A 14266-nucleotide genomic window follows, 5' to 3' on the forward strand; every position below is an offset into this window, starting at 1 on the left:
CATGTTTTTTTTAAAAAGTTAAATCTATTTCTTTTAAATATTTACAATTTAGCCGCAAATGAATTGTCGTTTACTCAAAACCATAAAGTAAGATTTTATCTAGCATGAAAGGTATTCTCACATGTTCACCCACATTGTACATGCAGACAGTATATAGTTGTAGATTATATATAATCTTTAAGGACAAACTAATTGATCATCAATTTATATAGTTGCAAATTTAAAAGTTTGTATTAGATTATATACCTAAGTTGAATAATATATAAAAAAGGGTTTTGACATATTTATTTCAGTGTGCGATATACAATGTACAAAAATCTTTCCTTTCCAGAACATATCAGTATTGAGTATAATTCATTTAAGAGTACGCATATATTTTACGCATACGGGGAAAAGGGTACTTTTGGGTGAAGTTTCTTGATCAAGTCTTGTCGGCAGATATTAAATTGTAATGACACCCATTCCCAATCGTTTACCACACTAAACTCTGTAAAATAGTTTTCATAACAAAATCTATCCCTGAGGGCGAAGGTTTCAAATGACAATTACATGCTGATCAAAATAGAATCAGATTTGAAGCGCTAATATTTGTTATTACCCTGGTAATATTATCTCAATTTAATCTTGGGTGGAGTTGTCTGTTGTGTTATGGTCAAAGGATGTAGTAATTTGTATTATGACTTATTCTCAGTCGTTTATCTCTTAACCAAGCTGAACATTGTAAGGGTAGCCAGCGTACATCGGAATACTACGTCTCAGTGTATCGTCCTACTATAGATTTAAGGAGGTATGTGGAATCGCTCCCCTTCGCATTAAATCCGGTCATTACCTAACTGAGCCTTCACAAGAACTTTTTGTACATTATGTAATGATGGATCCATAGAGGACGAAAAACATTATCGGTTTTTACTGTAAATTTTTGAAAACAATAGAGAAACATTTAATCACAGTATACATAGATATAACAAAAATGTACAAGTACATGTAAATATCAATCTAAACTTTTTAATGGAAAATAATCAAAGATAAACAGTATTGTATTATTTCAAGCAAGAAAACAGCAGTTGTACAAATAATTCAATATGCGCTACGTACATGTATGTATAAACTGAAAAACAAAAATGACTTAAAAGGTCAATTGAGCCTGGTGCAACTTATCTATTACCATATTTTGTATATAATTATGCAACATGCACATGTCACTATGATAAACGATTTACTTACTTACTTCCTTGCTTGTTTTACATGACAATTTTGGGGCGCGCTTGATTTGTCTACATCGTTCTACACCCGGTGTGGTCGGTTAACACCTTATAATCAATGCAATTTGGTGTAGTGTTGCATATTCAACAGCTGGGGAGATCCTCATCGGAGAAATAACGATTTTAGTGCAAATAAGTTACAAACTAAATAATTACTAGTATTTAAGATTTATATTTTTTTTATTACAAAAATGTATTATGATGTGTAGTTATAAATACCTACATATATGGTCGTTATAACGATCTAGTTCGTCAATACAACCTCGCATTGGGTCAAATGCTGTCTGACGTGTTTCATACCGATTGTTAAGCCGTTCTTGGCACACTGATTTTGACTGCGGATAACTCCGTTTACCTGATCAGGATATGGGGCTCACGGCGGGTGTGACCGGTCAACAGGGGATGCTTACTCCTCCTAGGCACCTGATCCCACCTCTGGTGTGTCCAGGGGTCCGTGTTTGCCCAACTATCTAATTTGTATTGCTTGTAGGAGTTATGAGATTGATCACTGTTCGTTATCTTCACCTTGCATATCTGAAAAATAACAGATCATACTCCAAAATATTTGTTGATTTTTAGCGCCGAACTTGTTTTTGATGATTGTGTGAAATATCAATCGTTTTCAATTATTCATATTTACATTCACTGAATCTTTTCTCTTTTAAAGTATTTCTTTTGAAATTGACGGTCCCTTCATCTTAGATAAACTGTAATACATGTTTGTTGCATTATCCTCGTAATCATTACCAAATATGGAGCATCGTCAAGGTTAAAGGTTGCATTGGTTGCGAACTTGTCAACGATTAGCTGCAGAACTGTAGCTTTCTGAAAAAATATTGTTACGGAACAGAGAGCTATAGATCAACCCCTTATAAAAACCTTCGATTTACAGCGCACAAAAAGCTGCGCACGGTTGAGGCCTGATACAGTTGTATTCTTGTGTTGCTGTCTCATAAATCTAATATCAAAAAATTATCAGCATATCTTCCTACTATACTTGTGTCCAAACATACCTTCAAATATTCATTAAAGCCCCATACGACCCGAAAACTCGCATGATTTCGTTTGTTTATTATTGTTTAATTTAAAATACATTTTAAGGTCTTGTAAAAGATTACACACAGTATACTGGAATTATCCTCTTATATCAATACTTTACAGCTAACTAAATACAGAGAGAGAAAATATGCAAGTTTCCCGTCTCACCTTTTGTCAGCAATATTAAATTTCTCGTGCATTTACCAACAAGTGCCGGGTGTAGATGGTGTACACTAAAAAGCCTACTCCTTTGCATTCAATTATGGAAAAGTGTACTTTGTGGTCGGCGTACACAAATCAAGCGCGCCCAAAAATTCGTTACACACACACAAACACACACATCTCGCAATGTACAATTAATGAATTAAAAATGACCACCTCATTAGTCGTCAGTTTTCGCAGGTTGTTATTAAAGCAAAATCAAATTGAAAGGGAAATATTTTACTTGAAGTAATGATATTTACATCGTCAGTTACGCATATGTTGTACTCAGAATTTATGGACTAACAGTTCCTTTCTTATAGTTGACAATCTATTTACAAATTTATTACCGTTAATGGCATAAAATATCATATTACCTTTAAAAAAAATCGACTAACCATCAAATGAAACTGATTACAACAGCGAAAGACTAAAATCCGTATCATCATTTTATGTGAGTTTTTTAAATCTTCAGATCGACCGTAATGGACTTTCAACATTTGATCTGAGTAAGATGTTTCAACGGCAGTTTTATTTTTGCTGTGTTCTCTCAAATTTTATGAAATTCTAAATTGAAATATATTCCCATGTAAGTGAACAACGACTGAAAGTAATACACCTTCCACACAATCGACAGTATATTATCACTATAAAGTGCGTGCATTCGTCAGTACATGGAAGCACGTGATTCGTTTCCAACGTATTGTTTGCAGAATCTTGATAAAATAGCTCCATAGGTTTCTGGTTCGCCGTTGATTTTATTTGTTAATGAGACAGGGCTAGAGTTTATGTTCCTTTTGCCATACAGATATGCATATGTTATTGCTAGAACTACAAAATCAATGGTAGAGATATTGAACATTGTTTAGAGTCGGAAAATACAGATTACGAGATGAGAAAAGTAAATGGGTTAGCAATTACATGATAAGTGTAAGTAAATAATTTAAGTACTCGGAATTTTGTATCAATAAATGCACATTAAGTTACGTTTTTCATATAAATTTTTAGAGAGCACAATTCGAGAAACGCTTATGCACAGTGCTCTCGGACATGGATCTTTATCATACTACGTCTCACGAAAGTTAACATCGCTGGCTTTCATTCAGTGTGTCGATGTATTAGAGTTTCAAGGTCAATACGTTCTCTTTCCGCCAATATAAATCTTTAATTACGCGTACTCCCAAAAACAGAACGCCATCTCGTGCTGAATGACAAATTTTAACTATTTGGGAATCACATGAAGTATATCCAACTCATTTTAAATGGCAAAACAAAAATTAGCTAATAAAGTACCAAAAGCACTATATTAAGTATCAAACGTGTCACCTATTATTCAACAAAATCGTTCAACCGATATTGTTATATTGATGTGAAGGCCGGCGACTTTCCAATAATACAATTATAGAAAAATTTCATCTCAAGTTTACATTTGAAACAACACCAGATTTCATGATATATGGTGAATTTGGTCAATATCTCATGGAAATCCATATTAATACACGTTTTGGTTTCCTTATTGATCAGAAATACCCATGTAATAAGTGGAAATGAAACAAAAATTGCAATTTTTTTTATAAATTGGTTGAAAGTAATGAAAATATTTTGAATTCTTGTGGGCTTTTTAATATTTGGCTTGATCAAACCCAATATCAAAACAAAATTGACAATCTACTTTTCAACATTCACCCAAAGCATTAAATTACAGACGAATTAAAATTTGAAAACTATTTTATTCAATATATTTTATGCAATCACATTATGCAGATTTTGAACATGCAATCACATTCTACCAATTCAAAATGACAAAAATATCAAGAATGGATAGAACCTGTACTAAACGTAATTCACTACGTATACTAGTACAATTAACTTCAATTTGCTGCAAGAAGAAAGAATGCAATGTGTAAAATCTAAACAAATCAAATACGAATTTTAAAAAGCTTTTTTTATTTTACTTTTTAAAAATAAATTATGTCCAACAATAGACACCGCTTAGAATGATTATGTACATTTAACAAAAATAAATAAAATGGCTTAATTTCCCCATATTTCGGATGTATAGTAACACGTCATTTCTATAAATATTTTTTCACGCATGCCATACTTACTAGTTTGTATGGACCATCTGTTTGGTTTTATATGCTCCCCCCTTTTGCGTCTGTCGAACCATTTACATGATCTTCATGATATTTCAAATGTGGGTTGGTTATGAGTAGAAGAGGACGCCTATTGATTTGGGGGTTATATGGTCAAGGGTCAATCCACTCTGGACATAGGAAGACCAGAACCCTTTCCTTAACAGACATCAAACTTGGTACACTGGCACACTGTATGGAGTAGATGACCCCTTTTGATTTTGAGGTCACATGGTCAAGGGTCAAAATTGACATAGGGGATATTGTCCGTTCTATATCTCAAGAACCCTTTGCTTGACAGATATTAAACTTGGTATACTGGTACATCCTAAGGAGTATTTGAATCGTTTTGATTTTGAGGTCACAGGGTTAAAGGTCAATGGTCAAACTGGACATAGGAGGATACTGTCCCCTCAAGAAGCCTTTGACAGACATTAAACTTGGTACACTGGTACATCCCAACTAAAGAGTAGATAACCCATGGCCAAAAGTCAAGGGCAAAACTGAACATAGTGATCATTATGCATTGTCTCCTATATTTTAAAAATAATTTGCTTGATTGACACCAAACTTGGTACACTGGTACATCCTAATGAGTAGACGACCCTTATTGATTTTTAGGTCATATGATCAAAGGTCAATCCACTCTTGACATAGAAAGATATTGTCAGTTCAGTATCTTGAATTGTTTTAACACTACTATCAATGACATGATACATGTGTAGAACCCTCTTCAATTCTGCACCACGGGGGCATACATGAAACATTTCTTTTTTTTTAGTTTAAATCTCCATTTGCATTTGTAAATTGGTGATGGGATTCAAATAGATGACTGATAATCCTCTAGAAGTAGTTTTGACTGCACTTGGACGCATGTTTTAATTTATCAGTCATCTTACATAATTGAATTGAAAAAATGGAACGAGAAAGTACACTTGACTTAATGTCATCGTTTCCTTTGAACGGGCCTCGGTTTATCGTTTCCTTGTACTATTGTAGTGATCTATGTCCCTGATACGTTACACGATGAACCGAGTGTAATGAACATCAAATGGTGAGTTCCAAAGCCTCACTTATACACAAGAATCACCATTACCAAAAACATATCAACGTCTTTAAAATCATGAGTTATTGTGGTACAAAGAAGTATTTTTGATCAATTGTTTGAGCGCCCGTCAAATCTATTGACTTCCTTATATCAAAAAGCGATGACGGGGGGTTCCGACTGTATCTAGGATGGTAAATGCAATCATTCATCCTATGCATGGATAGATGCACTCTGTTTCAGGTTTTATATGGGTAGATATAGGAGATGTGATTATAATATCTAAACTCCCTTGGGTTTAAGGATGTACATAAAAAGAAGCAAATATCAGTTAATCAAACACGTACTGTGTATTTACATTATTGACTTTCGAAATTACAATACTTTCTTTTTATTACATGAATATACATGAATGGTATGGGCAAATCAACGATACATCCATCTACTTATGGATTACAGACAACGCGTGTTTAGAAACTTTCAAACAATCACTTCTTCCTGGCAGTATTGATGAGTGGAATTCATAAAGTTTAGAATTAAGAACAGAAACGTCAAATTAATGATATGCATGTGATTACTATCTCCTCCTGTAAAATGTAATAGTATCATTTCAAAAAGAAATATCTGTTTAACTCGCATGAGCTGAAAGCTTCAAGTGAGCTATACTGATCACTTTTTGTTCGGCGTAAACTTTCAACATTGTCGACATCTCCACAACTACAAGGCTAATTTCAGCCAAACGTGCCACCAAGCATGCGTTTGTTCAAATGAAGTGCCACGTCCTTTTTGAAGTGAAGATAATCAAGAATTAGTAAAATTGTGGCATCTTTTAAAAATCTTCTCAAGAATCACTCGGGCAATTTCAATTAAACTTGGCACAAATCACCCATGGGTGAAGGGGATTCAAGTTTGTTCAAATAAAGGGTCATGCTCCTTCGAAAGGAGATATAATAATAAAAAATAAAAAAAGAGAGACTAAAATAGGGTGGGATCATTTAACAATCTTAAGAATCACTAAGTCAGAAAAGTTGAAATTTATATGAATGCTTCCTGACATAGTATAGATTCAAGTTTATTCGTGAGTAGGATGGGGCCACAATAGGGGACCAAAGTTTCCCCATGGTGATGTATAAGATGAATTAGTTAAAATCTTATTCTCAATAAAAACTAAGCCATGATTAATCATATCAATATGTAAGTATTCCCAAGTAGTGCAGATTCAAGTTCGTTCAAATTGTTGCCCCTGGGGATATAATGGGGCCACATTAGGGGACCAAAGTTTTATATAGGAATAATCTTTTAAAATCTTACAACAGGGCCTTGAATACTCATATTAACATGCAATCATATTCAGGTAGCACAGTTTGAAGTTTGTTCAAATTATGCTTCGGGGGTAGGATGAGACCACAATAGGGGATCAAAATTTTGAAAGGGGATATACTGGATAAATTTTTAAAAATCTTCTCAAGAACAACAGTGCGTTGATTACTCATATTGATATGCATACCTTTTTACGGTAGTGCAGATTCAAATTTGTTCAATGTGGTCCCCGGGGGTTAGGTTGAGGTCAAATTACATGTAGGGGATCAAAGTTTTCAAGGGAATATACACGTGTATAGGAAATATCTTCTTCTCAATAACAGTAGGGCCATGAATACTCATATTAATACGCAAACATTCCCAGATAGTGTAGATTGATGAAGTATGCTCAATTCACGTCCATCAAGGGGTAGGATGGGGCCACAATAGGGGATCAAAGTTTTATCTGAGAATATATAGAGAAACATGTTTGAAAATTTCAAACCATGATATTTTTTTTTACTTACATTGTAACATGACTAGGATGGGGCCACAGTATGGGATCAAAATCTTTTATGGGGAAAAAGACTGCAAAAATTCTTTTAAAACTTATAAAAGCTGAAGAACAGCATGCAAGGCCAAGATGGCGCATGATTTGAACGTATTTTACTGTATATGATATATACAAAAGGATCAGAAGCAAGTTCGTACAACTTACGAGTTCTTCTCCTTATAACCTAATACATGTTACAACACACAATTGTCATTAAAATATAATAAACAGAGAATACATAAATGGTAAGTGTTTTATAGATAAACAATGGAATATGATATGATCAACAGCCAAATCTTACTTTCATGAATATATGTCTGAACATAAGAAAAAATACAATTATTCAATTCGGTAGATAAGACATCACCCCATAGTAGAAGATGTGTATCAATAATAACCAAACCATTTAACCTAGGCAATATATCCATTAATTTGTATTTAGCAATTGAATATTTTTTACAAATAAAGAAAATTTGACGCATATGAGCGATGTGGCCCATGAGTCTGTTGTAGTTCATCTTTTTCGTTGAATTAAATACGTGTGATGAATACTCTTCCACCATCATGAGGAGATATGTCACTACCTAGTAATATTAATATTTCTCTATTATTCAGTATTATAGAAGTACTGAAATTCCTAGTTTGGGGCTTTCAATGTTTTAATTACTATCTTCAGTATCTTTATCATATAGTAGTGTTAGTCTTGTTAGTTGAAATCTAGCAATGCTTATGATTCATCACTATATTCAAGAGCAGTGGTACTGGTACATGTATAGCACGTTGTTGATGATATCCTGTCTGACTAGGAACTTCCGGTTTTCTTTATTCACTACCTTTATATTACATTGGGGATAGAACTCAGAAAGTAGAGATGGTGACATCATCACATTAGTTACCTTGGTATTGTTATCGTGTAAATTTCAAAACCCCGGTTAGGGGCCTTCATTGTATCCGAGCCCATTCCTCAGATATCGGGATAGACCTCAGCCTTTGAACTCTGAAAATATAGATGGTATCATTACTGCATTAATGACGAAATGTTTGAATATTCATCTGTACCTTTTGACGTTAGTTGTATATAAATACCTGGACCATTGTTAACGGTTGTGAGACATGATAATTTGTTGTGTAACCTAAATTCGGTCATTTTGCAAGTCATATGGAAGCAACATTGTAAAGAATTAATCTATATCTGTTAGCAAAAATTAGTTGAATTTTGACATGATTAACTTGCATGTTGACATAATTAGTTCGCATATTGACATACTTTACTCGCATGTTGACATTATTAATTCGCACTTTGACGGAAATGGATCAAATTTTGACATAAATAAGATGCAAATACATTAGTTTTATACGTAAGATTCTAAACTAAATTTGAAGAATGGGGTGTCTTGCACGTCGATCTACTATTTTGCTCTGTTGACATAATTATGTCAATGCATATTAATCTTGACACACTGATTTTGACTACGGATACCTCCGTTTACCTGACCAAGGTATAGGGTTCACGGCAGGTGTGACCGGTCGACAGGGGATGCTTACTCCTATGTACCTGATCCCACCTCTGGTGTGTCCAGTGGTCCGTGTGTGCCAAACTCTCTATTTTACATTGCTTATAAGAGTTATGAGATTGATCACTGTTGGTAATCTTCACCTTTCATGTGGACTTATTCTGGGAAAAATATGGCATACAGAGTGTAAAAATATACCACCATAGCGGCAGGTGCCCGTGGATGGAAATGTCATATAATAATGGCGTCAAGCTCCTAATTTTGCAAGAATCACTACATACTCAAACGAGGTGTCCTCCTCTACTCATCCGCCACCAAACTAAAGCGATTTTTATACATGCATTTGAGCAATATCAGACTAACAAACAGATTTGAAAATGCAATTACGTGTACTGGTTGAGCAGGACATACAGGATAATATAGCGGACTTACTGAAAATATAGTGCATATTGCAAAATCTGAATTTAGAAGCATTGGTGTTAATGTTTTCATTTCAGATTTCATTTTCTTAGCAAATTATACATCAGTTTTTGAAATCAATGTCAATGAGTGAATTTGCATTCTGTTAAAATACCTGTTCGGTGAATCAGATGTTCTGAGAATCAAACAGAATATTCAGCAACACGGCCTGGACAACCATTCTCTTGGGGATAACCAAACCAAGCTTTAAAATCAATAGTTAATGGCATTAAAATTTGTGTTGATTAGATAGTGTCTTGGTAGGTTGTAAAGCGTCGTTTTAATAAAACATTTGTCGCAGTTTTTGCTCTATTTAAAACGTTGAAAAGACATCGATCAGTAAACACACAGAAAACAAAAATAAGATAGTGTCTTGAAATAATAGTACAATTAAATCTAATGAAACATGTTTGTATCGCGGTGACAATAGAACTGTGAACAAAAATAAATACCTGGGGATGAACTCAGATTATAACGGAAAGTTTAATCTAATACAGCTATATTCATATGCTATTATTACCCCACACTAATAAATCAATGTACATGTATGAAAAGTTTAATTTTCAAACGAGAGGCCCATGGGCCGATGCATCGCTCACCTGATTCACCTTGACCCATAACATTTTTCCTACATATTCGCATGGAAAACTTTTATCCTTATTGTGGCCCCAACCTAACCTTTGATCTCCTATTGTAGCCCCCCTAAACCCACCCCCGGGGACATGATATGAACAGACTTGAACTTACTTCATGCCAGGAAGCTTTCACGTAAATATCCACTCTTAAGACCCAGTGCGAAAGAAGACTGTTAAAGATTTTTTCTTTATATTCGCTTAGAGAAAAAATTTATCCCCCCCTATTGTGGCCCAACCCTACCCCCGGGGTCATGATTTTAGCAAACTTGAATCATCACTATGAAAGGTGAAGACAACGAACAGTGATCAATCTCATAACTCTTACAAGTAATACAAAATAGATAGTTGGGCAAACACGAACCCCTGGACACACCAGAGGTGGGATCAGGTGCATAGGAGGAGTAAACATCCCCTGTTGACCGGTCACACCCGCCGTGAGCCCTATATCCTGTTCAGGTAAACGGAGTTATCCGCAGTCAAAATCAGTGTGCCAAGAATGGCTTAATCGGTATGAAACACGCCAGACAGCATTTGACCCAATGCGAAGTTGTACTGACGAAGTAGATCGTTATAACGACCATAGAATTTGCGAAATGCTGACTTCAATCGAGACTGTTGAAACCCCTGTACCATTAACTTGTTTGTCAGTAGCTTACCTCGATTTAAAAACTGACTATACGCAGAACAAGCTCTTGCATATCGAATCAGTTGAAATATATAAACACCATATGCAGGTGATAATGGAATATTGCTACATAAATATGGGAAGTTGACGATGGAGAAGCTGAAATACAGTTGAGTTGTTAATTTGCCGTTAATGTATACTTTCAATAAAATATCTAATATCTGTCAAGAAGCTGTCATGTAAATTTCAGCTTTTCTGGCTCAGTGGTTCTTGAGGAGAATACTTTTAAATGACCCCACCTATTTTTGCATTTTTGTAATTATCTCCCCTTTGAAGGGGATATGGTCATTCATTTGAACAAACTTGAATCCCCATTACCCATAGATGATTTGTACCAAGTTTGGTTGAAATTGGCCTAGTGGTTCTGGAGAAGAAGTCGAAAATGTGAAAAGTTTACAGACAGACGGTCAGAAAAGCTCACTTGAGCTTTCCGCTTACGTGAGCAAAACATTAAGCGTACTTATACTTTTACTCATATTTTAGTGGGCAGAATGTAAGTGAATTGTGTGATTTAGGGTAATATATATGAATATATATATGTATATAGAAGTTGGCCAGTAAAATTCACTGAAGTCGAATTAATTAGTTTATAAACCTACTAGTACCATAAATTCATTAGTCGTTTATCAAAAATGAATAAGGGCAAGTGTACTTGACTTCCATGGGACTAAGAATACACAGACCTGATCCTAGAGTCGCATTACAGTAAGACACAGGAAGTGACAAAGCCGCTACAACACGTGTTGTAAGTCAATAAAACTGGAAGGTGGATGAGAATCACCTTGACTGAAAAAATATTCAGGCCTAATTCCGCAACATAAGAACTATTGTAGAAAGGCGGTGTCGCAGGATATAACCCCGGGTCATACAATACTCCAATATGTACTGAAAATCAGTTAACTCTTTCGATTTACAATTCATACAGGTTCTATGAAATATCTGTAATACAATAAAGAAACTATTTAACTTCTCCTTTAAATTCCAATCAAAACTATGGAATAACACAACAAAAGTGAATTCACCATATATACAAGACCGAATAGATGCAATGTACCTATATGTCAGCGATTCTGATTGGTTGAAATAATTAGTTGAATTAGTCGACTGGGGGAAAAAACATGTGATGTGGCGTCATGCATATTGATAGTTCAAAACTTGTAACATAACACCGCTGGATACAGCTGGCAGCGTCCATGTAGAGTATCATTCCTGGTTTTTAAAAGTCTGTCAAGGGAATTAGCTATTTTTTATCAGTCGATCGGGTTTTCAACGCTTATTTAAATAAAGTTTTCCTATTCATTAATACCTCGATCACACACACACTCGCGATTATGTAACAAGTGAGTATGAAATTCAAGTCTGATACAAATTTCCAAATCAACCGCATTCGACAACATTGTTATCCACCGATTCGTCATCTGTCACTGGAAATTCATTGATTCACAACAAATTAATATGTCCTTAATAATGAATGACGAATATGTATAAAGATGAATAGAGAAATCGATCCGACCTTTTCACATTGTCACATTAAGCTAACATGAGACAGTTGCATTGATTTCATTGTTCGATGGTTACATCCATTGCAAGATTGCAAATTCCCTGAATATCACATGACGGACTGTAGACTTCAGAACATTACTATGAAATTTTATTTTCCATATCTTTGTCCCTGAACACATAGTGTCGGGGACATATTGTTTTTGCTCCGTTTCTTATTATTCTTATTTTCTTATCATTATTATTCCTTTTCTTTAGTGAGAAATTTGTCCGAGCGATTTTATGAGAGTGCTTAAACAGATCTAATTCAAACTTTGTTGGCTAATAGAGAGGGGGTCATGAGGAGGGGTGCAATCAACTTTCAAGATGGCTGCAAATTCAAAATCGCTGCCAAAATACGTCAAAATATCAAGGTTGTCGGATTTCAACAAAATTCTATTTCTAGGGTAATTTGATGACCCTTAGTCCATTTCTAGTATCAAAATTTTTTGAGCAGCCATTTTCAAAATGGCCGCCATAAACAGGAATATTTCTACGAAATTTTGGTTCTGTGGTCAGTTCATCGTCGGAAACCCATGTTTGATTACGCTTCGTTCCTCTCTCCATCACAATGTTGATGGAGAGAGGAACGAAGCGTTATCAACCATGGGTTTCCGACGATGGGTTGATGGAGAGAGGAACGAAGCGTAATCAAACGTGGGTTTCCGACGATGGGGTCAATTGAGGTCCAGAGTTCATTTCCAGCATGATTTATTGAATATTAATTAACATCCCTCTGGGGATTTTTTCATACATATGGAGACGTCACCCTTGCCAGCTAAGGGCTGCAAAATTTAGGCCTATGCTCGGCACTTACGGCCTTAGAGCAGGAAGGAATCTTTATCGTGCCACACCTGCTGTGACACGGGACCTCGGTTTTTGCGGTCTCCCCCGAAAGGACTGCCCCATTTAGTCGCCTCTTACGACAAGCAAGGGGCACTGAGGACTTATTCTAACCCGGATACCCACGGTACAGCACCAGTATTACTCTCCATTCAATTTTCGATAAGTTTCAAAATGGCCGTCTTTTAAAAATGGATGTCAATTAATCAAATTTGTCAGATTTTAACCAAATTTTGTTTATAGAATTAATTGAGGATCCCGAGTTCATATCTGGCATCAATTTTTTCTGTCACCATTTCCGACTTCGGGAGGTGTCCGGGGACATTTGTGTTGGCATCCCAACAGGTATAGCTCGTTATTATTCAGAGTTAGACTGATATGAAAAATTGTAATAACAATTTAAAGAGCGTGCAGTGTATTAATTTCGTTTTCAAAGAGGTAATATTTAAACAATTCAAAAATTTATTTTCCGTGAATGCACTGAATAAGACAAGACCACAAATCAATATATTTTCCTTAAATAATTTATGAATGTCCATATATTATCATGTGTGGTGACATGAAGTTCATTCACGTGATCATGAACAGTCAAAAAATTAGTTACCCTCCCCCTATTTAATTTCATAGAAAAAATATGCGTAAAGACCTAAACTTTTTTTTTATTATTTAGTCTCATTCATAGGAGCAAAATGCCTCTTTTAATCGCATGTGGGGTTTTTTAAAATTCGTCCTGGGTATTCCAACAGACTTGAGGAATATTCAATCAAACAATTTATCACATTTATATATGTAAGTAAATAATTTCGTATTATTAAATTCTTCAAAAAATACCAGAATTTTAGTGACCCATCGTATCGTCCATAAATACAAGCTCGTATAATTTGGTTCAGATATGGATCTGATATCGTGAGCAGTAGTCTGTGAGTAGATGTTAGTTCTTGAAATTCAGTCTTCAAAGTCTTTCTGTTTCATGAAATTCTTACTGTGTACAATTACTTGAAAACACTCCACTTTTTCTGATGCGGGAATCACGTGCTGGCACTTGGCCTGTCCTCCTG

General features: G+C 35.1%; 1 protein-coding gene across 2 annotated transcripts in view; it reads left to right on the forward strand.

Moving 5' to 3' along the window:
* Nucleotides 1–14266, forward strand: part of LOC125678656 (short transient receptor potential channel 7-like) — a 139341-nt gene that overhangs the window by 79799 nt on the left and 45276 nt on the right. The gene's annotated exons all lie outside the window — the stretch shown is intronic.

The sequence above is a fragment of the Ostrea edulis genome, chromosome 1, assembly GCF_947568905.1.
Source record: "Ostrea edulis chromosome 1, xbOstEdul1.1, whole genome shotgun sequence".
NCBI lineage: Eukaryota > Metazoa > Mollusca > Bivalvia > Ostreida > Ostreidae > Ostrea > Ostrea edulis.